Consider the following 23,049-nt stretch of genomic DNA (forward strand, 5'->3'; position numbering starts at 1 on the left):
CTCCGTATTGATTTTAAATCTATTTTGAAGACTAGGCAACACATGGTGATTTCACCACACGTTACTTTACGGCAATTGACACAACGGCCCGCAATTTGCGGCTTCATTCACATGGCAGATTGGACACACAGGGAGCACTTGGTGATTGGGTAAGTTTAACATGGGTTTATGTATTTAGTTGAGATTTTTTCATGTCACAGCATCTTGATAAAGACCGCTAGACGGTCGAAACGTCGATTTATTTGCGTGTTATTTAAATATATTATTTTGATTTACTAAATCCATGGAGTGCTCTCATTCTTGCTCTGCTTATAGTTTTTTGCACAGAGAAGCACATGGTATGTACTATTGTCTGGGAAGAGTGCCAGAAATTGTATAGTTTATATATATATATATATATATATATATATATATATATATATATATTTATATGTATATATATGTGTGTGTATGTGTGTGTGTGTGTGTTTGATATATATATATATATATATATATATATATATGTGTGTGTATGTGTGTGTATGTGTGTGTATGTGTGTGTGTGTGTGTGTATATTATAATATCTGCCAGTCACTGCATCTATACCAATTTATCTATCCATTTTAAATGTTATTTATTGGTAAAGAAAACTGGCTACCATCCGTTGACACCTATAGTAATTGTGTTGAATACATTACATAAAAAATACATTATGTTTGTGGAAATAATGATGTATTCTGCTATGTAATATTATTTCTGTTAAGGTAGGCATCAATACACAATTGTTATTCCAAATATGTTTCTTGATGTAGCAAAGATGCTTCAGGTTGTTTAGAAAGCCTGAAGCAAAATAAACTCTTAGCAATGTTTCCGAAAATGATTTAAACAAAAATAATTGTGTCAAATATTCTCCTCTATAATTAACTTTTTCTCTGTATCAAAGGGTAAACATGTAAAATCATTATGATAATAATTATAGAATTATATTATGAATAATAATAATACTTATAATTATTATAACTATAATGAAGGAACTCTAAGCTATTTTTTTATGAAATGTGTTTTTTTTTATTGCTAGATTCATGCTTTATTTGATTATTAAAATAATAATAATAATTAAAAACAACCTAAACGTACCTTTATTTCAGTGTATGGACTCACCACAGACTCCTCTTCTAAGCCCGATCCAATTCCATGAAGTCATTGATTCTAATGACTTTTGTTGAATCAGATACTTTTTATAAAGAAGCAATGAGGGCATGTGACGGGATTGTGGCAGTGACCATGACCATGGTCTGGATGTCAGATGTATCTCTATAAGAATGACCTCCATTTGTCTAAATATACATAGGGATTAAGGAGAGAGCGCAGGTAACTTTTTTTTCTTTGGTTTTTACTATATATATTGGGGCTGATGTGTACTGTGGTTGTTGCTGCCGCCCAGGAGTGATGGGAGTGAGCGCAGGACTTTTCTTTTTGTATTTGTATTTACTTTTTGTATCACACAGCCAGGTTACAATTCTGCCGCCCATGCCATGTGTTCCCTATTAAGGTTTAATAAGTATATAGGGGTATATATAAAAATTATCCCTCTCTGTCTCATTAGAGATATATTTGCCAGAGGCTCATGGAAGCAAGGTGAAGGGTCAGTGTAGCACCTGCTTAGGGGGGTCTGCCTTGATGTTGGCAGGTGGGCATTCCCTCCAATGGCCATTGGAGTAACTAAATGACCTCCATTTGTTTAAATATGCATAGGGATTAAGGAGAGAGCACAGGTAACTTTTTTTCTTTGGTTTTTCTATAAGAACTATTGACGCATTTTATGCACACAGCCTTCCATAATTATATATATGTCCAAAACCCCTGATGGGTCTCTGTGTGATAGCGACTAGTAGCTGTGGAAACCAGTGGCGTACTAAGGGGAGGGGCGGGGGGGCGGTCCGCCCCGGGTGCCATCATGCCGGGGGGTGCCACCAGGGCTGGCCAGGCTTGTAGTTCAGTGAGCTGTGTGGCTGCACCGGGTGCCATAGCAGCAGGGGCGTCGGGCAGCCGACACAGCTCACACGCAGGGGCTGGCAGCAGGAGCAGGAGATCTGCATGGATATTTGGGGGCGGAGCCAGGTCGGTCGTGGGGGCGGAGTCATGCCGGATGTGGGGGCGGGGCTAAATGCAGCCTCATACTGCTGCACACAGAGGGGAAGCAGGAAGGAGTCCCTGCTTCCCCAACTACAGCACAGGAGGGACTGGATCCACTCCTCCTCCAGCCCAAGCTTACTGTAAGTGAGAGAGTGTGTGCTGTGTGTAACTGTGATTGTGACTGTCTTTGACTGTGTGTGTGACTGCCTGTGATTGTCTGTGTGACTGTGTGTGTGATACTCTGCCTGTGATTGTCTGCCTGACTCTGTGTGTGTGATACTCTGCCTGTGATTGTCTGTGTGACTGTGTGTGTGTGATATTCTGCCTGTGATTGTCTGTGTGACTGTGTGTGTGATTTTCTGCCTGTGATTGTCTGTGTGACTGTGTGTGTGATTGTCTGCCTGTGAGTGTGACTGCCTGTGATTGTCTGCCTGTGATTGTCTGTGTGTGTGTGTGTGATTGTCTGCCTGACTCTGTGTGTGTGATTGTCTGCATGTGATTGTCTGCATGACTCTGTGTGTGTGATTCTCTGCCTGTGATTGTCTGTGTGACTGTGTGTGTGATTGTCTGCCTGTGTGTGTGACTGCCTGTGATTGTCTGCCTGTGATTGTCTGTGTGACTGTGTGTGTGATTGTCTGCCTGTGATTGTCTGCCTGTGTGTGTGGCTGCCTGTGATTGTCTGCCTGTGATTGTCTGTGTGACTGTGTGTGTGATTGTCTGCCTGTGATTGTCTGCCTGACTCTGTGTGTGTGATTGTCTGCCTGTGATTGTCTGTGTGACTGTGTGTGTGATTGTCTGCCTGTGGTTGTTTGTGTGACTCTGTGTGTGTGATTGTCTGCCTGTGATTGTCTGTGTGACTCTGTGTGTGTGATTGTCTGCCTGTGTGTGTGTGTGTGTGGCTGCCTGTGATTGTCCGTGTTACTGTGTGTGTGATTGCCTGTGTGTGTGTCTGCCTGTGATTGTCTGTGTGACTCTGTGTGTGTGATTCTCTGCCTGTGAGTGTCTGTGTGACTGTGTGTGTGATTGTCTGCCTGTGTGTGTGACTGCCTGTGATTGTCTGCCTGTGATTGTCTGTGTGACTGTGTGTGTGATTGTCTGCCTGTGATTGTCTGCCTGTGTGTGTGGCTGCCTGGGATTGTCTGCCTGTGATTGTCTGTGTGACTGTGTGTGTGATTGTCTGCCTGTGATTGTCTGCCTGACTCTGTGTGTGTGATTGTCTGCCTGTGATTGTCTGTGTGACTGTGTGTGTGATTGTCTGCCTGTGGTTGTTTGTGTGACTCTGTGTGTGTGATTGTCTGCCTGTGATTGTCTGTGTGACTCTGTGTGTGTGATTGTCTGCCTGTGTGTGTGTGTGTGTGTGTGTGTGACTGCCTGTGATTGTCCGTGTTACTGTGTGTGTGATTGCCTGTGTGTGTGTCTGCCTGTGATTGTCTGTGTGACTCTGTGTGTGTGATTGTCTGCCTGTGATTGTCTGCCTGTGATTGTCTGTGTGACTGTGTGTGTGATTGTCTGACTGTGATTGTCTGTGTGACTGTGTGTGTGATTGTGTGTATGTGTGTGTGTGAGACTGCCTGCCTGTGTGTGTGTGACTGTCTGCCTGTGATTGTGGGTGTGTGTTTGAGTGACTGTCTCTGACTGTGTGTGTGTGTTTGTGACTGTCTGTGTGTGTGTGTGACTGTCTGCCTCTGATTGTGTGTGTGTGTGACTGTGATTGTGTTGTGTGTATGTGTGACTGTCTGTAACTGTGTGTGTGTGTGTGTGACTGCCTGTGATTGTCTGTGTGACTCTGTGTGTGACTGTCTGCCTGTGATTGTGGGTGTGTGTGTGAGTGACTGTCTGTGACTGTGTGTGTGTGTGACTGTCTGCCTGTGATTGTGTGTGTGTGTGTGACTGTCTGTGACTGTGTTGTGTGACTGTCTGCCTGTGATTGTGTGTGTGACTGTCTGTGAATCTGTGTGTGTATGTGTGACTGTCTGCCTGTGTGATTGCCTGCGTGTTTGACTGTCTGCCTGTAACTGTATGTGAGTGACTATGTGAGTGTGTGTGGGACTGTGTGCATCTGACTGTGTCTGACGGTCTTCACCCTGCAGTGAGCCGGAAGCCAGGATATGATGTCATCGCGGCCTCTGCGTCATTACAGGGCGTGCGATGGACCTGTGCAGAAAGAGCACAAAGATCCCAGCAGCAACCACTAACCAGGGACTGAGGATCCACTCCAGCCCTTCTAGAGCAAGGTAGGGAGGCTGGGTGGACCTCTTAATTATTAAATGTGTGTATGTATGTAATGTTTGTGTGTGTATGTGATTGTGTGTCTGTGATTGTATGTGTGTGGGTTAGTGATTGTGTTTGTGTATATCTGTGATTATGTGTGTGATTGTGTGTATCTCTGCGTATGTGTTTAGTAGATAGCTCCCTTATTTCCTGTCCTTAAATATTGCAATCCCACATAAGGATAACAAATAAGGGATTTATCTACTAAACAACTGAAAATAAGAAAAGGGCGTTTTTTTAATCCTTTAGCTGTTTAGTAGATCATTCCCTGAATTGCTGCCCTTATGTGAGATATCCATATTTAAAGATGCCAAATGAGGGTGCTGTTTAGCAGATAGCACCTTATTTGGTGTCCTTAAATATGTATATGTATCTGCATGTGTGTATGTCCGTGTATGTGTATATGTGCAGACATCTAAAAATCTCGCCAACATTACACACAAATACACTCATGCATTTCAACATCAACACTACATACAAACCCCACCATTATATATAACCATACCACTGCATTCAAATACCACACAACACACAAATGCATGCTTGCAATCAAACGCCAACACTACATACAAATACACCGCTACATTCACTCACATATACTCCATACAAAAACATGCATACATTCAAACACACAAACACTGCTTAGTGCTAAATACATACATTTTTTTTGGTTATTTTTATATTTAAAGTTGAGGGGGGGGGGGGAGGCAAGGGGGTGTGCCAAAAATAGGACCCGCCCCGGGTGCCAAATGCTCTAGGTACGCCCCTGGTGGAAACTATGAAATGTAAACAGTACCATTAACTGAATATACAAAAAATTGATTCCTAAAAACAAGGAAACATATAGTAGGGAGGACAGCAATATAATAAGAAGTAACCCTTGATTTTATTTGTAAATCAAGATGGTATAAACACAGCCACTAGGAAACATATAATCACAAATGTCAAAATGAGGGCCTAATCCAAGCTCATTTATTTTTTCAGCACATTATGAGTAACATTCAATTTTTTTTTTTTTTTCAAAGTGTTTAGTCTTATGTCTGAAGGCCAGCTGGTTTAGGTAAGCACTTGTAGATATCTCTACGGTGCCGAGGTATCCAGGGCCAGTACCATTATCATTTTCTTTGCAGGAATATATGTTTTTCTTGCAGGGTTAATTTACTTCTCCCGATAGCTACTAGAGGTACTTCAACTACTATAATAGAGTCAAACTCGGTTATAGATCAAATGACCCTCATTGAGAACATTTGAATTTAACAGCATTCTGTTTTGCCATTCATGCCCACTTACATCCCAATGTTTCCCTGTGGGGAAGCATTGGATTGGCTGAGGACATCAATCTTGACAAAGTCAGGCAGGGAGGTGGGGGGCCAAAGCCAGACCAGTGTGGCAAGGAAGTTAAGGTATGTAGAATTTACCTTTTTACTTCATTCTGGGCAGGGATTGGTAGTCTAGCACTATAGCGTTAGAAATATATGCTTCAATTCCTAACAGTATAGCATTGCTTTAACCATTTGCTCTCTGGCTGCACAGAATTTTGGCTAAACCAAGAAGAAACAAATTAAAACCTAAAACATTGACAATTCTTTCTGTGCACATTTATAATATTTAAATATTATACATTTATTAGAAATACAATATATAAATATAGTTTTATTACTGCTGTTTTTTTTACTGCTATTAGTCACTTCTCAATTGATCTGTAAATAAAATCTAAATTTACTGGCTGTCCTCTAATCATCAATCATCTTTTTTCAATCAATCATCTTTTTTGGCACCATGGATGGAACTCAGAATGATGCAAGAAACAAAACAACTTGTCTATTGTCCGTATTTTTTACTTTGTGATTTGTCCATATGCAGTATCACAGTTTGGAAATCACTCAAAATTCACATGAATTGCGATTCAGGAAAAAACAAATGCGCAAGTCTATGGCTAGGTAGTATGATTGTTTGTTAATTTTGCAACTGGGATCAATACTAGGTATCGTTAACAGACATGCCCTGAACAAACAAAAGAAAAACTATTTAAAGGAGAATTACACACATAATTCTAGATCATATTAAAGGGACACTGCAGACACTTAAATTACTTAAGTTGCTAAAGTTCCTTATGTGTGAAAAGTGTGTCCTCTTTTTCATTTTAATTTTATAAAAATAAATAATAAACCTTGTTGCACCCCTCTTTCTGTCAAGCAGACAACTGGTTCTGTTACTTTCTGGTTTGGTTAGCACAGTGAAGCTAAACCCAAGAGGCAAGCAATTGCTCAGAGCACCTGCTTTGCAAATACTTTTAATTGATCTGCATTAGGTCTGATTAGACAACCACAGACAATCTGGGCAGGGTTAGAAGGGAAGAGCTTGAAAAGGCTTCAGACGGGAAAACTGCAGCTTTTTGCAAGCTGTTTTTAGATAAACTCCCAGTGAAAAAAACATAATTAAATGCATTCATGTTTTCACTGGGGCTACATGTCTAGTAAACAGAGATTAACTTATTAAGATATTTTTTTATTTGTACAGTGGAGTGTCCCTTCAACCTTGATGAACATCATCTGGGTTTTCACCCTGGCTAAGGATGTATAAAAAGATGACCTCTGAAGTGTCTCTAACTGTAAACTATTTAAGAATTCACAGATACTGGTTATAAATATAATGGAGTGAGAGGATGTTCTTTGGTTATATATTAGCACAGAGTTTTCAGTTTTTCTGATTTCTAAGATAGAAAATGTAGCATCAGAATATGGCTTGAACAATGTGGAAAATATTCAGGGAAGAACTATCAATATTTAGTATACTCTTTTGACAACTTTGAACTCAGCCCTAGTTGATACTTATTAATATTTTAAATACTAAAGTAAATTAAGTCATTTTAGAGGATTATCCTATTTTTATTTTCTTATGTGTGGACTACTTCTATTTCTATGAGTGGACTATTGTTATATTAACTTATTAGGTGGCCAACAACAAGCTGCTGGACAACCTATTGTTTTTGTTCAAAATAGTTTTTTTTTTTTTTTTTTTTATTATTGTTATTCGGTGGCCAAGCATCAAAGTTGCTGAACAACCTACAGTTAGGTCTGGAAATATTTGGACACTTAAACAAGTTTTGTTATTTCGGATGTTTACCATAAACATTCAAGTTACAGTTTATAATAAATATGGGCTTAAAGTGCAGCCAATCACCTTTAATTTGAAGGTATTCACATCCATATTGGAGGAAGTGTTTAGGAATTACAGCTCTTTAATACATAGCCCACTCTTCTTAAAGGGATTAAAAGCATTGGACAGTTGACTCAAAAGCTGTTTCATGAACAGGTATGGGCTGTTCCTTTGTTATTTCTTCATCAATTAAATAACTAAAAGGTCTGGAGTTAATTCCAGGTGTAGCATTAGCATTCTTAAGCTGTTGCTGTGAACCCACAACATGCAGTCAAAGGAACTGTTAATTCAGGCTTTCCATAGGCTGCAAAATAAAATCCATCAGAGAGGAAGCAGGATCATTAGGAGTGGCCAAATCAACAGTTTTCAACACTGGAAAAAAATGCATTGGTGAACTCTGTAACACAAGAAGGCCTGGATGTCCATAGAACACAACAGTGGTGGATGATTGTAGGATCCTTTCAATGGTACAGAAAGATCCCTTCACAGCATCCAGCCAAGTGAAGAGCACTCTCCAATAGGTAGGCATATCATTATCCAAGTCTACCATAAGGAGAAGACTTCATGAGAGCAAATACAGAGGGTTCACCAGAAGGTGCAAACCATTCATAAGCCTGAAAAATAGAAAGGCTAGATTAGAGTTTGCCAAAAATCATCTAAACAACCCAGCCCAGTTCTTGAGCATGATTCTGTGAACAGATGAAAAAAAGATCAACCAGTACAGGAATAATGGAAAGAAAAAAATAAGGAGAAGGCTTGGAATGACTTAAAATCTGAAGCATATCACATCATCTGTAAAACATGCTGGAGGCAGTGTGATAGCATTGGCATGCACTTTACAGACTTTGCATAGTCCACTTTACAGATGGACTATGACCCAAAACCTACTGCGAAAGGTGTTTTTAAGGCAAAGAAGTGGAATACTCTGCAATGGCCAAGTCAATTACCTGATCTCAACCCGATTGAGCATGCATTTCACTTGCTGAAGACAAAACTTAAGGCAGAAGGACCCACGAACAAACGACAACCGAAGACAGCTGCAGTAAAGACCTGGCAAAGCAGCACAAAAAAAGCAAACCCAGCGTTTGGTGATGTCCATTCATTTCAGACTTAAAGCAGTCATTGCTTGCAAAAGATTTTGCAAGTATTGAAAATTAACATTTTATTTTTGATTGTGTTCATTTGTCCAATATAGAGATAGAGAAAACCTATCAGGGAGAAGGTGTCAGGTTACTCTGAGGTAGGGGGGGATAACCCCCAGGATCAATAAACTGAAAAATTAAGGGGGAAAAAGGGGTGAACCATTAAGTAGGTGAACCCTTCTAAAGGTGAGTAACCCAATAAAACGTAACTTTTAATAACTATAGTATAATAATAATAATAATAATAATAATACAAACGACTTCTTGCAGGGCTTGTCATTCTGCTATCTTTCACACCGTATTTATCTTTTCCCTCCTCCCCACTCATTAGATTAGCAACATTTTCTACTTTCAGTCAGCGGTTGCACTTGTTGTTATTCTGTATCTACTTTTTACTGGATTTACCTTAGCTTCTGACCACTACTGACTTACAGTGTGATATTATGTAATTCCTACTATTTATTTTTACTGTGATTTTTCTGTGTTATTGATGTAAATAGGTTACACTTCTTTATTACTATTTTTTCCTTATATTATTTAGGAGCTTTATTTACTCCTATCTAAGCAGAAGTTATACTGACTCTGCTTTTTCTCTATATTTTTTATTATATTTAAACTACAAGATTTTTTATACTATACTTATTAAAAGTTAAGTTTCATTGAGTTAATCAACTTTAGCAGGGTTCACCTACTTAATGGTTCACCCCCTTTTTTTCCCCTTAATTTTTCTGTTCATTTGTCCAACTACACTTTAGCGCCCGAAATAAGGCGACCGTGTATGAAAATGGCTGCAATTCCTAAACATTGTATACGATATTTTCGTACAACCTCTTGAATTAAAGCTGAAAGTTTGCACTTTAATTGCATTTTGGTTGTTTCAAATCCATTGTGGTGGTGTACAGAGACAAAATTATGAAAACGGTGTCAGTGTCCAAATTTTTGGGACCTGACTATATTGTTTTCGTTCAGATTATTATTATTATTATTTTTTTTTTTTATTATTCTGCCACTTTTTGCAAATGCTTATAAAACAAACCTGCTAATCAAAACCTCTTGAAATTTGTCACAATGATAGAGACCTATTGTGCACTCTATCTATTGCAACAAGAACATCATATGTTACATGACCTGACAGTCATTTTGATTTTGGTGACCAATTTTGCACAATATTCATATTTTCTAATGTATTCAATATCATTTCTTCTTTAGGACCATTTATGCTACAGATGTACAAATTAGTGTGCAAGGTCAGATTTAGATTTGTCGATTGGTCACATGGTTTCTATGGCCATATTTCATTGCACAAACAGCTTTAACCAAACTCTTCTCTTAAACCAATAGTTAGAACATCGCAACATTTGGCACATACCAAGTTTGTTCAGAGCAAGATTGTATGAAAAGTGCAAGAGGACTACCTAATATGATTGAGATTTCAGTTGAACACACAGAATAGTGTTCTAAACTTACGTTTGTATAGTTTCCAAGCATGGAGAAATCCTAACATGCAATGTGGGTGCGATAACCAGTACACGTATATATCAAAATAATTACACATTAAAATAATGTCAAATCTCAATGTCTACCTCAATTACATTATTTTTACACTAATATGTAATAATTTTAATGTTAACCAGATGTAATATTAACAAGAACAATAATATAGATCTTACAGAATTAGTTTTCTGCTCGAGGAGGCCTGATCTTCCTGATTTTCTACTGTGACATTTTGTGTGTGACTTATCTGTGTTAGTGACAGAAAAGAAGAAACATGTAGCAGTTTTCTAAGTGAACAAGCTGTGGAACGCTGATGGAGTAATGGAAATTGTTCATCTTATGACAGTCAGCAGCAGACTTCATTTGAAGTTATAGGAAGACATAACTCATATTGACATTATCCCTCACATGCAGTTCTGGGAAGTGATTTATATGTTTCTCATTGTTCAGCGCAAGCAGATAGCATCTATTCAATTCAAAAATGAGTTTTCCTTGCTTTACAGATACATTTTCAATCAACAAGAGGAGAATGCAGGAGCTATATTTACCAGGCTTAACCTTTTTTTTTTTATATGTTATAGATATAAATAGATTATTGTGTGTGTGTGTAACTCTATAAATGGTAATATATATATATATATATATAAATATATATATATATATATATATATATATATATATAAAAATAATAATAATATATTATATATATAATATATATATATATAATATATATATATTATTTTAGTTTTTTAGCTACATCTTTCTAATCAAGTAATCAAGGGCAGAAATCCTCTGGCCGGTTGCCCTTGTGGCTTGTAATGTTTCTTGTTTCCATGTTGAAATTATAGTATTGTGTAGCTTCTGAACATTTGCTTAAACTATCCTATTCCCCCTATCCCAACAATGCTGTTCTGGATTGCGATCTGATGACTGTGAAGGCCATTGGAATATACTGAAGTCACTATCATATTCATGGAAACGGTTTGAGATGATATGTGCGTTTTGTGGTATGCTTTGGTATCCTACTTGAAGTATCCTATAGAATATAAGTACACTGTGGCCATATAGGTACGATACTAAACAGCTGACATATGTCAAGATGGATCCATTTGAAGTGATTTCTAATTTTACCACACACTGGAAATAAACTAGCAGGTTCTCCTTAGATCAGCAAGTTGTTACCCAACATATTATGGCACTAGAAAAAGTGCAGAGGCGGGCTACAAAATTAATAAAAGGAATGGGACATATCAGCTATGAAGAAAGGTTAACACATTTAAACCTATTTAGTTTAGAAAAACGTCGCCTGAGAGGGGATATGATAACATTATACAAATATATTCAAGGCATATACAAACCATTGTGTGGAAATCTATTCACAAACCGGACTTTACATAGGACACGAGGTCATGCATTTAGACTAGAAGAAAAAAAGATTTCGTCTAATGTAAAGGAAAGGTTTTTTTTACTGTAAGAACAATCAGGATGTGGAATTCTCTGCCTGAAGAAGTGGTTTTATCAGAGTCCATACAGATGTTCAAACAGCTACTAGATGCATACTTGCAAAAACAGAATATTCAAGGATATAATCTTTCAATGTAGGGTAATAACTGCTTGATCCAAGGATAAATCTGACTGCCATTCTGGGGTCAAGAAGGAATTTTTTTCCTAGCTTGTTGCAAAATTAAAAGTGCTTCAAACTGGGTTTTTTTGCCTTCTTTTGGATCAACAGCAAAAAACATATGTGAGGAAGGCTGAACTTGATGGACGCAAGTCTCTTTTCAGCTATGTAACTATGTAACTATGTAACTATATATTAACTATTATATCCTTGAATATTCTGCCTTTGCAAAAATCATCCAGATAATGTTTAAAAATATGTACTGAAACTTATAAAGCAACCCCTTTAGATAATTAATTCTAAATGTATATTGTTCAGACTGTAAACATCCCTTTCCTCTAACAGTGAAAGTGAAATATCCTCTCTTCTAATCTAAATCAGTGACCTTGTCTTCTTTGGACAGGCCTATTAATGAACAGGTAACCAACCAGCTGTTGTGCTGGGACTGTGTGCATTTGCCATTTCTTTATAAGGAGGCAAAATTATATTTTCGTTCTGTGAATAAATACCCCTTTATATGCATAGCCTTGCTGGTTTTGACAACTGCTACATGACATTGCACATTGTTGCATAGTCTCTTGTCTACAGTTATTCCCACGTTCTTCTCATGTATTATTTTTCCTAGCTCAATGTAGCTCTTATGTATTATTTTTCCTAGCTAGTGGCTTGTGCATTCCTCACCCCAAAACACATAAATTAACATTTAGTTACAGTAATTTTTTCATAGATTTTTTTTTTCTGCACACCTTTTATGTATATTCTGCTGGTATTTCATCATAAAATACTTAGACCACACTTTCTAGCAAAAATCATTCCATGTTTAAATTCACATTGAAATCACACGTCTCCATTCTGATGTTTAGTTTGATCAGCAGCTGAAACTCTTGAACCAATAAATGCATTCATATTTCTGGTGTTGACAATTTTCAAAACTTTATTTAATAAACATATTTTATATATCGGTTTTATGGGCTAAAATTAAAAATATCTATCTATTTGAGATTTGTTTCATTACCAAGTGTAATTAATACAAATTTATCCAATACGGTCATCATATTGAACTCTGAGTGGAAATATAGCCAGATTACAAACCAAACCATTAGCACAAAATAGACAGGCATGTCTGTTTGGATTTATATTTTAAAATTCCACCCTAATAACCAAATAAAGAGGTGGTTGATGAGAAAAGAGATGACTGATGGCTGGGGGACAGCCACTAAATGGTGATTTGTATTCACAGATCAAGGGAGAAGTAACCGTTGAAGGGGGAAAAGGGATATATAATATATTTAATATAGATACTTTTTTCTGCACCTCATTTTTTCGCTCTTGTGTTACCTTTGTTTCTTGATCTGTGAACCAAAAGGTAGGAAAATACATACTGCTGTTTACTGCAAAATGTATACATGGCCTTTATATATGACTGATTTATCTTACTGAACTACTTGTAGGTACTTTTGGCCAATTAAACTGGACACCTTTGTAGAGCATTATAACACATTCATGTGTTTCACACTCTTTTTTTCAAAGGAAGGAGTCATAAATAGACATAGTCCCCAGGGTGTTACTTTTTTCCTTTATGCACCACTCCATAAAAAAAAGTATCTTCATTTACAATTACAATTATTTATAGCATATTCCTTAGCACTGTGCAATGGCTAAAGCCAGACAAACAATTAATTCGAACAAAACATGTTTGGCATAAACAGGAACAATAGATGAAGAGGGCTCTGCTCAACCAAGCTTACAATCTAAAAAAAACGTAGTTTTTTTTCTTTAACTATTACCGTTTCATTACCAGTTTATCTACTTCAAATATTCCATACCTATTTTTAGGCAATGAAATAATGATAAGCAAATCCCTAAGTAATGCAAGCCAGTGATACTAACAAAGTTAAAAAATAAAGCCGGAACAAGGTAGAAGTTGAAAGCAGAGTCAAGAACCAGAAGCACAACATCTAGAACTCTGCTAAAAGAAATGCAGTCTGACACTCTTTATCTTCTTGCATGGCTCTCTGAAATGTGACTTTGATACTACATGCTTATCTATACTGCCTACAGTTTTTTTTCTGATATACTTCTCTATAAAGTGAATAGAGTTCATCTTCATGCAAATAAAGTGTCACACTATCTCAAAATAAATATGCCTGTTTATATATGTAATCTCCAAAGTAGACTTGTGCATGGGGAAAAAATGTGGTTCTTCCAAATCATTGTAAAATAAAAATAAAAAAAATAAAAAAATTGGTCAGCAGAAATTAGTTCATGGTGCTCTTCAGCTCAGGAAGGCTATCCAGCCAGCCAGATCATCAGGGTAAATGCTGCCAGTGACTGTGCTGACATACAAAAATGACTACAATATTGCCGGTCTAATGACAACTATGCCAATTCTGAACCTTCCACCCTGAGAGGAGCTTAGCTTCCCCACATCTGGTCTGTAGTGTCAGTGACCATCCTTCAGTGTGAAAAAATAGTGCTCTATCAGCTTATCACAGCTGCGTCTACGGTGATAACATGCACCGCATGACTCAGCCAGGCAGAGCAAAGTTACTGCACTGAAAATTTATATTCTGTTATTAAACCACAAAATCAAAACATCTTAGGAGAAAAATTAAGAATTTATTGACCATCAATTATGTTAACAACTTAGCATTTACAATAAATGGAATATTTGTATAGAAATGATGGACAGCATTGGGGGGCCATTGAAAGAGGCCTGGACATCCAGATTTTCCCATAAGATAGGCTGAGTATAGGTTCTTGCAGAGGAGGAGAAATCATAGTGATACAAATCCAGGTTCATCCGACAATGAATATCATAGTGATTTAATTACATTAAATGGACTTTGAAGATGGTGTATTATTTATTTAAAATAATCTTGTCATATCAGGTACCTTTTTGGGCTGTGATGAGCTCCTCACGATCTCTCATTTGAACTTTGCTTGAGTAAAAGTTTGAGCAAAGTTGTATTTGTGAGCATTGGGAATTTGGAATGTTCCCTGTAACAGAAAACACTCACTCACAGTGGTCAGTGGACATGACAATAGTTTCTGAGCAATCAGACACAGAGCGGTAGCAGGAGTTATATACCTGCAAAAAAGGGTATTTTTTTAAAAATATGAATTGGTGGAACAGGTGAGCAGGGCTGCCATCAGCAATTTTAGGGCCCCTGACACAGCTCAAGATCTGGGCCCCCGGGGCCAGCCCCGAGTCCGCCCACAAGGATGAAGTGTGTGTGTGTGTATAGTGGATGCGGTATGTGTGTCATGGATGCAGTGTGTATAGCCCCTTAAGGACCAAACTTCTCGAATAAAAGGGAATCATGACGTGTCACTCATGTCATGTGTCCTTAAGGGGATAGTGGATGCGGTATGTGTGTCATGGATGCAGTGTGTATAGTGGATGCAGATTGGACGTTTTGTGTAATGTATGTAATGTTTGTATGCATGCATTAGATACAGAGTGTGTGTGTAGTGAATGCAGGTGTGTGTATAGTGAATGCAGAGTGTGTGTTTTGTAGTGGATGTAGTGTGTATAGTGAATGTAGTGTGCTTGTAGTGAGTGAAACGTGTGTATAGTGAATGTAGTGTGTGTGTGTGTAGTGCAAAGTGTGTTTAGTGAATGTAGTGTGTGTGTAGTACAAAGTGTGTTTAGTGAATTTAGTGCGTGTGTAGTACAGAGTGTGTTTAGTGAATGTAGTGTTTGTAGTGAGTGCAGAGAGTGTATAGTGAATGTAGTGCAGAGTGTGTTTAGTGAATGTAGTGCGTGTGTAGTGAAAAATGTGTATAGTGAATGTAGTGTGTGTGTGTGTGTGTGTGTGTAGAGCAAAATGTGTATAGTGAATGTAGTGTGTGTCTGTAGCGCAAAGTGTGTTTAGTGAATGTAGTGTGTGTGTGTGTGTGTAGTGCAGAGTGTGTTTAGTAAATGTAGTGTTTGTAGTGAGTGCAGAGTGTGTTTAGTGAATGTAGTGTGTGTGTAGTGCAGAGTGTGTTTAGTGAATGTAGTGTGTGTGTAGTGCAGAGTGTATTTAGTGAATGTAGTGTGTGTGTAGTGCAGAGTGTGTTGAGTGAATGTAGTGTGTGTGTAGTGCAGAGTGTGCTTAGTGAATGTAGTGTGTGTGTGTAGTGCAGAGTGTGCTTGTAAGGATTCAGAGTGTGTGTAAAATAGGGGGGAAGGGGAGTATTATTTTTTTTTTTTTTTTGTGTATATTTCAATTTTATTCCCACCTCCCTGGTTCTTACCGTGCCAGGGAGGGGGAGATCGCATTTCCTGTTGATCCAGTGGCATGGTGGAGGGAGCCAGCCGCGGTACATTGAAGAAGGGGCCCAGCAGCACACATTGTCTTCCTTTCCAGCTCCTCTCTGACTAAATCTCACGAGACAGGCCTGCGTGCTGTGCGGAGCGTTGCCATAGTAACCCGTGGCAATGCTCTGGCGGCCGCAGGGTGCAGGAAAGTTAGACAGAGAGCAGCTGGAAAGGAGGACAGAGTGTGCTGCTGGGCCCCCTCTTCATCGTACAGGTAGCAGGGGGCCCTCTGTGCACATATATATATATATAGCGAAAATCATGGAGCATGGAGATGTTGAATGTCAGGGCTGCACATTTTGCAACACTGATACAGGAAGAACACTGACACAGGTGTTCCTAGGCAGCAATGTAAACACTGCATTTTCTCTGAAAAGGCAGTCTTTGCAGCAAAAACCCTGCAGTGGTAGACTATACTCACCAGACCAACTACTTCTGAAAGGTAGGGGCTGTAAAGGGTGTGAGTGGAAGGGGCTGCAGAGGGTATAGGGGGGAATAGAGGCTGTAGTGGGTGCAGAGGAGGGACAGGATGTAGTGGGTGCAAATGGTAATAGGAGCTGCAGTGGGAGCAGTTGGGTAGCCCACTAGCCACTACCAAAAGCGAAACCCTACCATTGCGCACAGTGCAGGGGGCAGGAGCTGCAGTGGGAGCAGCAGGTAAGAGCTGCAGTGGGAGCAGAGGGGTAGGGCATTCAGTGGGAGCAGGGAGGTAGGGGCTGCAAAGGGAGCAGGGAGGTAGGGGCTGCAGTGGGAGCAGGGGTAGGTGCTGCAGATGGAGCAGGGAGGTAGGGGCTGAATGACGTAGGGGTTGCAGAGGGAGCAGAGAGGTAGGAGCTGTAGGGGCTGCAGAAGAAGCAGGGGGTAGGGGCTGCAGAGGGAGCAGGGGCTGCAGAGGGAGCAGGGAGGTTGGGGCTGCAGAGGGAGCAGGGAGGTTGGGGCTGCAGAGGGAGCAGGGAGGTTGGGGCTGCAGAGGGAGCAGGGAGGTTGGGGCTGCAGAGGGAGCAGGGAGGTAGGGGCTGCAGAGGGAACAGGGAGGTAGGGGCTGCAGAGGGAACAGGGAGGTAGGGGCTGTAGGGGGTATGGGCTGCAGTGGTCGCAGGGGTTAGGAGCTGCAGAGGGAGCAGGGAGGTAGGGGCTGTAGGGGGTATGGGCTGCAGTGGGTAGGAGCTGCAAGGGGTATGGGCTGCAGTGGGATCAGTGGCGTAGGGGATGCAGTGGGAGCGGGGGGGTGGGGGCTGCAGAGGGAGCAGTGGGGTTGGGGCTGCAGAGATAGCAGGGGATGCAGTGGGAGAAGGGGGGTAGGGGCTGCAGAGGGAGCAGGGGATGCAGTGGGAGCAGGGGGGTAGGGGATGCAGTGGGGGTAGGCGCTTCAGAGGGAGCAGGGGTTGCAGTGGGTGCAGGGGCTGCAGAGGGGGTAGGGGCTGCAAAGGGAGCAGGGGGGTAGGGGCTGCAGAGGGAGCAGGGGATGCAGTGGGAGCAGGGGGGTAGGGTCTGCAGAGGGAGCAGGGGGGTAGGGGCTGCAGAGGGAGCAGGGGGTAGGGGCTGCAGAGAGAGCAGGGGATACAGTGCGAGCAGGGGATGCAGTGGGAGCAGGGGGTAGGGGATGCAGTGGGAGCAAGGGGTAGAGGATGCAGTGGGAGCAAGGGGGGTAGGGGATGCAGTGGGAGCCAGGGGGGTAGGGGATGCAGTGGGAGCCAGGGGGGTAGGGGATGCAGTGGGAGCCAGGGGTGGGTAGGAGATGAAGTGGGAGCAGGGGGGGTAGAGGATGCAGTGGGAGCAAGGGGGGTAGGGGATGCAGTGGGAGCCAGGGGGGTAGGGGATGCAGTGGGAGCCAGGGGGGTAGGGGATGCAGTGGGAGCCAGGGGTGGGTAGGGGATGAAGTGGGAGCAGGGGGGGGGGTAAGGGATTCAGTGGGAGCAAGGGGGGGTAGGGGATGCAGTGGGAGCAGGGGGGTAGGGGCTGCAGAGGGAGCAGAGGGGTAGGGGCTGCAGAGGGAGCAGGGGGGGTAGGGGATGCAGTGGGGGTAGGCGCTGCAGAGGGAGCAGGGGTTGCAGTGGGTGCAGGGGCTGCAGAGGGGGTAGGGGCTGCAAAGGGAGCACGGGGGTAGGGGCTGCAGAGGGAGCAGGGGATGCAGTGGGAGCAGGGGGGTAGGGGCTGCAGAGGGATCAAGGGGGTAGGGGCTGCAGAGAGAGCAGTGGGAGCAGGGGGGTAGGGGATGCAGTGGGAGCAAGGGGGTAGGGGATGCAGTGGGAGCAAGGGGGGGATGCAGTGGGAGCAAGGGGGGGTAGGGAATGCAGTGGGAGCCAGGGGGGTAGGGAATGCAGTGGGAGCCAGGGGTGGGTAGGGGATGAAGTGGGAGCAAGGGGGGGGGTAAGGGATGCAGTGGGAGCAGGGGGATAAGGGATGCAGTGGGAGCAAGGGGGGGGTAGGGGCTCCCAAAGCCCTCCCAAACCTTACCTCTCTGGTGGTCCTCTTCTGAAGGAACCTTACAATGCTGACATGCTGCCTGTAAGTCTGCTCAGGGCAGCTCCGCATAGCTCACTGTGACTGGTGATGTCACTTCCTGCAAAACAAGCCGCACAGAGCTGCCCTGAGCAGCTCAGTGAGGCTGTGTTCTGAGACAGGCACGCTGAGGGGCAGCCTAGTGGGGTCTTTGGGAGGGCCCTATAGCTGTCCCTCAGTGTGCCCTGCACGGAAGACATGATTAGTAGCAGCAGGGGCCCGCGGACGGCTGTGCGGGCCCCTTGCTGAGTGCAGGCTGGCTGGGGAGATTGTTTAACTCCCCAGCTCAGCCATTACTTACTGCAGCAGTATGTGGGGCTCGGGGCCCCCCAGGACCGCCGGGCCCATGACAACTGTTATGGTTGTCATGCCCTGATGGCGGCCCTGCAGGTGAGTGCATCATCAATTGCAGACTCACTTTCCTTTAATTGTATGCTTTTCTCTGGCAGGAAAGTGTAAGTGGGTCATCAATTACCCATACTCACTCACTTTTTCATTAGGAAACTAGTGACAGTCCTTACGTGCAAATAAGCTTTTCCAACTGCATCTGTGGAGGTATCAGGCACCACAAAACTCAGTGATGCTTTTGAGGCAAAAAAAACAACGAAAGGCATTTGAAAAATATGGAAGCAGCAGCAGGAGTAATTTAATTTAAAAATTGATTGATTTATTTTAAGGTGGGTGAGCAGGGGAAAGGCAACACCACCACCACAATTTTAGAAGATTTTTTTTCTACAACAAGTTAAAAAAAAAGAGTTGCCACACTTAGTGTATAGCAATGGAAGCTTTCACAGTACTAGGCTGTACACTAGCACTTGGTTGATTAATGCTAATGGAATGTTGATGGTGCTGTATTGGTGATGTTGATAATTGTGGTATTGGTGGTGGTGCTGGTATCTCCATTGAATGAGATGATTCTAAAGCACATACAGATGAACTTAAAGATGGGGGACAAGATGCAGCTGGTACAATAAAAATATTATAAGTGAATTACTTTTAATTAAGTAGTGGAGTGCTAGTGTATAAAAAGAGGTATCTTACCCTCTTGCAGAATATCTTGCACGGGGTATAGATTAGTAGCATATGCAAAAATACAAAAGAGAAAAAAATATATAGTACATATGGTAATACAATATTGCACATATACAGAATTAAATACACTCACATGGGGTACAGCCCCCAAAAATATAGGCTAACTTTTAATGCAGTTATGCCTTTAAAAGTAGCATACCACCTCTCTTCAATTCTGGTTTTCCAATGTCAAAAAAAGAAAGAGGGACATATAAAAATACAAAATGTCTGCCAATCTCTTAACTCCCACTGAAAGTTGTTCAAGTGCTCCATGAATCAGGTGCTAACTAGATACAGCATAAAGCTCAACCTAGTCTTAGTGGTGGAGTGAGAGATAACCTAGACCCAGCCATCTCCACCTCCACCTGGCACAGCAACACACTGCATCATTGCATGTCTGTCTCCATGCAGCTTTCCTGAAGTCAAAGTGGAAGAATATTTGGAAGTATGTTTTATTACTCCTCATTTTTCCCCCTCTCTTTGTCACTTCACTTTATCTGTGAAAAACATCAACATTTTGTGGCTGTCCCCTAACCGAATGATTGAGTAGACTTCTTGTCCATGGGAAATTAAGCTGCTTATTTGTCCCCATCCAAAAAAAAATCCTCTTCTCCATTCCATCTCCATTTCTTTAGCTACCAGGAAAGGTACTGTGATTCAAACAAAACAAAAGCAAGTCCGCTCCCCTGAGATTCTGCCATGTAGTGGTTTGGAATTCAGAATTTTGGCCATTCAGCCAATCAGCACAAATTTGGATGAATTGATCCAAGTTAAATCTAAGCAAACAGCATCATAAAGTCCAATGAGCTATGAAACCAAGTCCGGGTTAAGTGAGAGAGAAGTACCAATCAGGGTTGGGTTATGGAAAATATGCACTTTGGACATCCACAGAGCACCATTAAATTAACAAATAAAATGTTATAAAAGTAACCAGGAAGTCAATGGTAACATTTCATGAATTCACATTCTTGGAATAGCTTTAACCTTCCATGAAGTTGTATTTTATGTACGTGTGGTAAGAAGAAAGACACTGCTGATACAAAAATGCACATCAAATCAAATTTGAATTTTGCTAAAAGGAATATAGCAAAAAAATCAAACGTTGAAAAATATTTTCTGGAATGATAAAATCAAACTTGAACTTTTTGGCCTTAGTGTAAAAATTAGTCAGGATTAACCCCTTAAGGACCAAACTTCTGGAATAAAAGGCAATCATGACATGTCACACATGTCATGTGTCCTTAAGGGGTTAAGGAAAGGAGATGGAAGGAGCCATATACATATGTTTAACTCTATTGACATGACCAGTGTTTGGCTCCCCAAACTCTTCACCTTGTATTTCTCCTATAGAAAGTATAAGAAGTAATTGGTAGAAACAGTAGTGGAAATCAGTCACTAAGTAAAGGGTAGTAAATAGAGAATAATGGAAGCTGTTAGCTGCTATTTAGTGACTAGCTTTCAGTAGTGGCAGCCGGTAACTTTATATAATTTGGCATTGGTAAGCAGCTGCAAATTACTATAAGAAGCAACAGGGAAAGTATGTGAGTGTTTCTATATCGATGTTGAAAGAGAGTTGTTAAATAGAGGACCTTTAGTGCTTATTATTGTTTATTAAAAGGAAAACTGCTAAATATTTTAAGTACTGAAAAAGGCAAGTACGACAATTACAAAATCACAAGCACACAGTGTCCTTTTCATAAATAAAATGTGTAAATAAATAAACAATATGAATTACTATATTATGTATCATTTTTATTGATTTTATCAATTTCATAACAACTTGGTACATTGTGCAATATATTTGGTAAAATAGTGAACATTGCATAAATCAGTACAGCAATACAGGGGAATTATAATATCACTGGACAAGGTTGTTTCAACCTAAATGCGTGTACCACTTGTAGCAGTATAGTATGTTGTTTATTTTGGAGGCCCTTAAACCCCTTAAGGACACATGACATGTGTGACATGTCATGATTCCCTTTTATTCCAGAAGTTTGGTCCTTAAGGGGTTAAACCATAAGGGGGATAAAATGAGGAGGATATGGTCTTTTGCCGGTTCACAAGGCAGAAGAGGAGTCTTTCATTTGTGATCGTCCCATTGTGTCCATATTTGTCAGAACTTAGAACTAGTACCCTGTATTTGGTGTGCCATCTTTATGACGTTTTGGGTGGTTGCAAGTGATGCAATCAACATTTGGAAGGGTGGTGTCAAAGCTACTTTCCAGTGTTTGGAAGGTGCTGTTTGTAGCTGTTAGAAGCCATTGTGGTGTTTGGTGGAGAGACAAGCCAGTAGTTTGTATAATCAAGGTTGCTACTGCTTCCCAGAGTGTCCATAGAATGGGACAGCTCCAGTCTTGAAAAAGTTAGAGTCGGACAAAATGCATAGACGTTTGGAAGTGGGTGCTGCAATTATAGCTAACATGGAGAGCGGATCTTTAGGAGGAAATGACTCCACCTACTATTATACCAGCATTTACAGTCATAACAAGTTCACTTTACTTATTGGCAAGTTATTTGTATTACAATCACTGGAAGCACAGTGCTACATCCACAAGTGTAACACGATCCTGGGTTCTGGGATTTATCTGACTATTTCGAATACTGCCATTTCCACCATTTTGCAGATATAAGTACAAGTCTAATTATATAATTTTTTTGTTTTCCTATAGGACAATAGAGGAGTTTAGGTACGAGTTTGGCACACATTTTGTTTATTTGATCATATATCAAGGACTATTAGTCTTCGCTGTTCCTTTTTACTTTCTTGTTGGTCACATTAACCCCTTAAGGACCAAACTTCTGGAATAAAAGGGAATCATGACATGTCACACATGTCATGTGTCCTTAAGGGGTTAATGCAAGCTCAATACATTGAATATGTGCAATAGGTTGATTGCTCCATTCAGACAGTTGTATTTAGTTCCATTAGTATACATGAGGTTAATTCTAATTGTCTATTTTCAAGTTTTAGAATTTTTTTTTTTATTCTGATAGTAAAATACTATATGAAGTACTAAAACCTTAGCGCGACCAAATATATTGATCGGTTTCCAGATTATATGGAGTATAGTTCCTTTCTGGGCATTGCATTTCCAGCCGTTATTAAATGCTTCTGGGCAGATGTGGGCCATCCTCTCTGGCACCAGGTACCATGATACAATGCCTTCCTGCTGGAAATGCACATCTGGATACTCCTAGCATCTTGGTGTCTGTCTGTTGCCACTCCCTCTGCTGCATTATAAATGAACTATTTTAATATTAAATATAATATTCAAAATTAATGGGTGGGCACTGTGGGCGATTCCTTTAAAAAAAATGCACCTAACTGTATACAGCCTGGGTCCAAATTTATATTTATCAGTGGC

Source organism: Pelobates fuscus, chromosome 4 (genome assembly GCF_036172605.1).
Source record: "Pelobates fuscus isolate aPelFus1 chromosome 4, aPelFus1.pri, whole genome shotgun sequence".
Taxonomy (NCBI): Eukaryota; Metazoa; Chordata; class Amphibia; order Anura; family Pelobatidae; genus Pelobates; species Pelobates fuscus.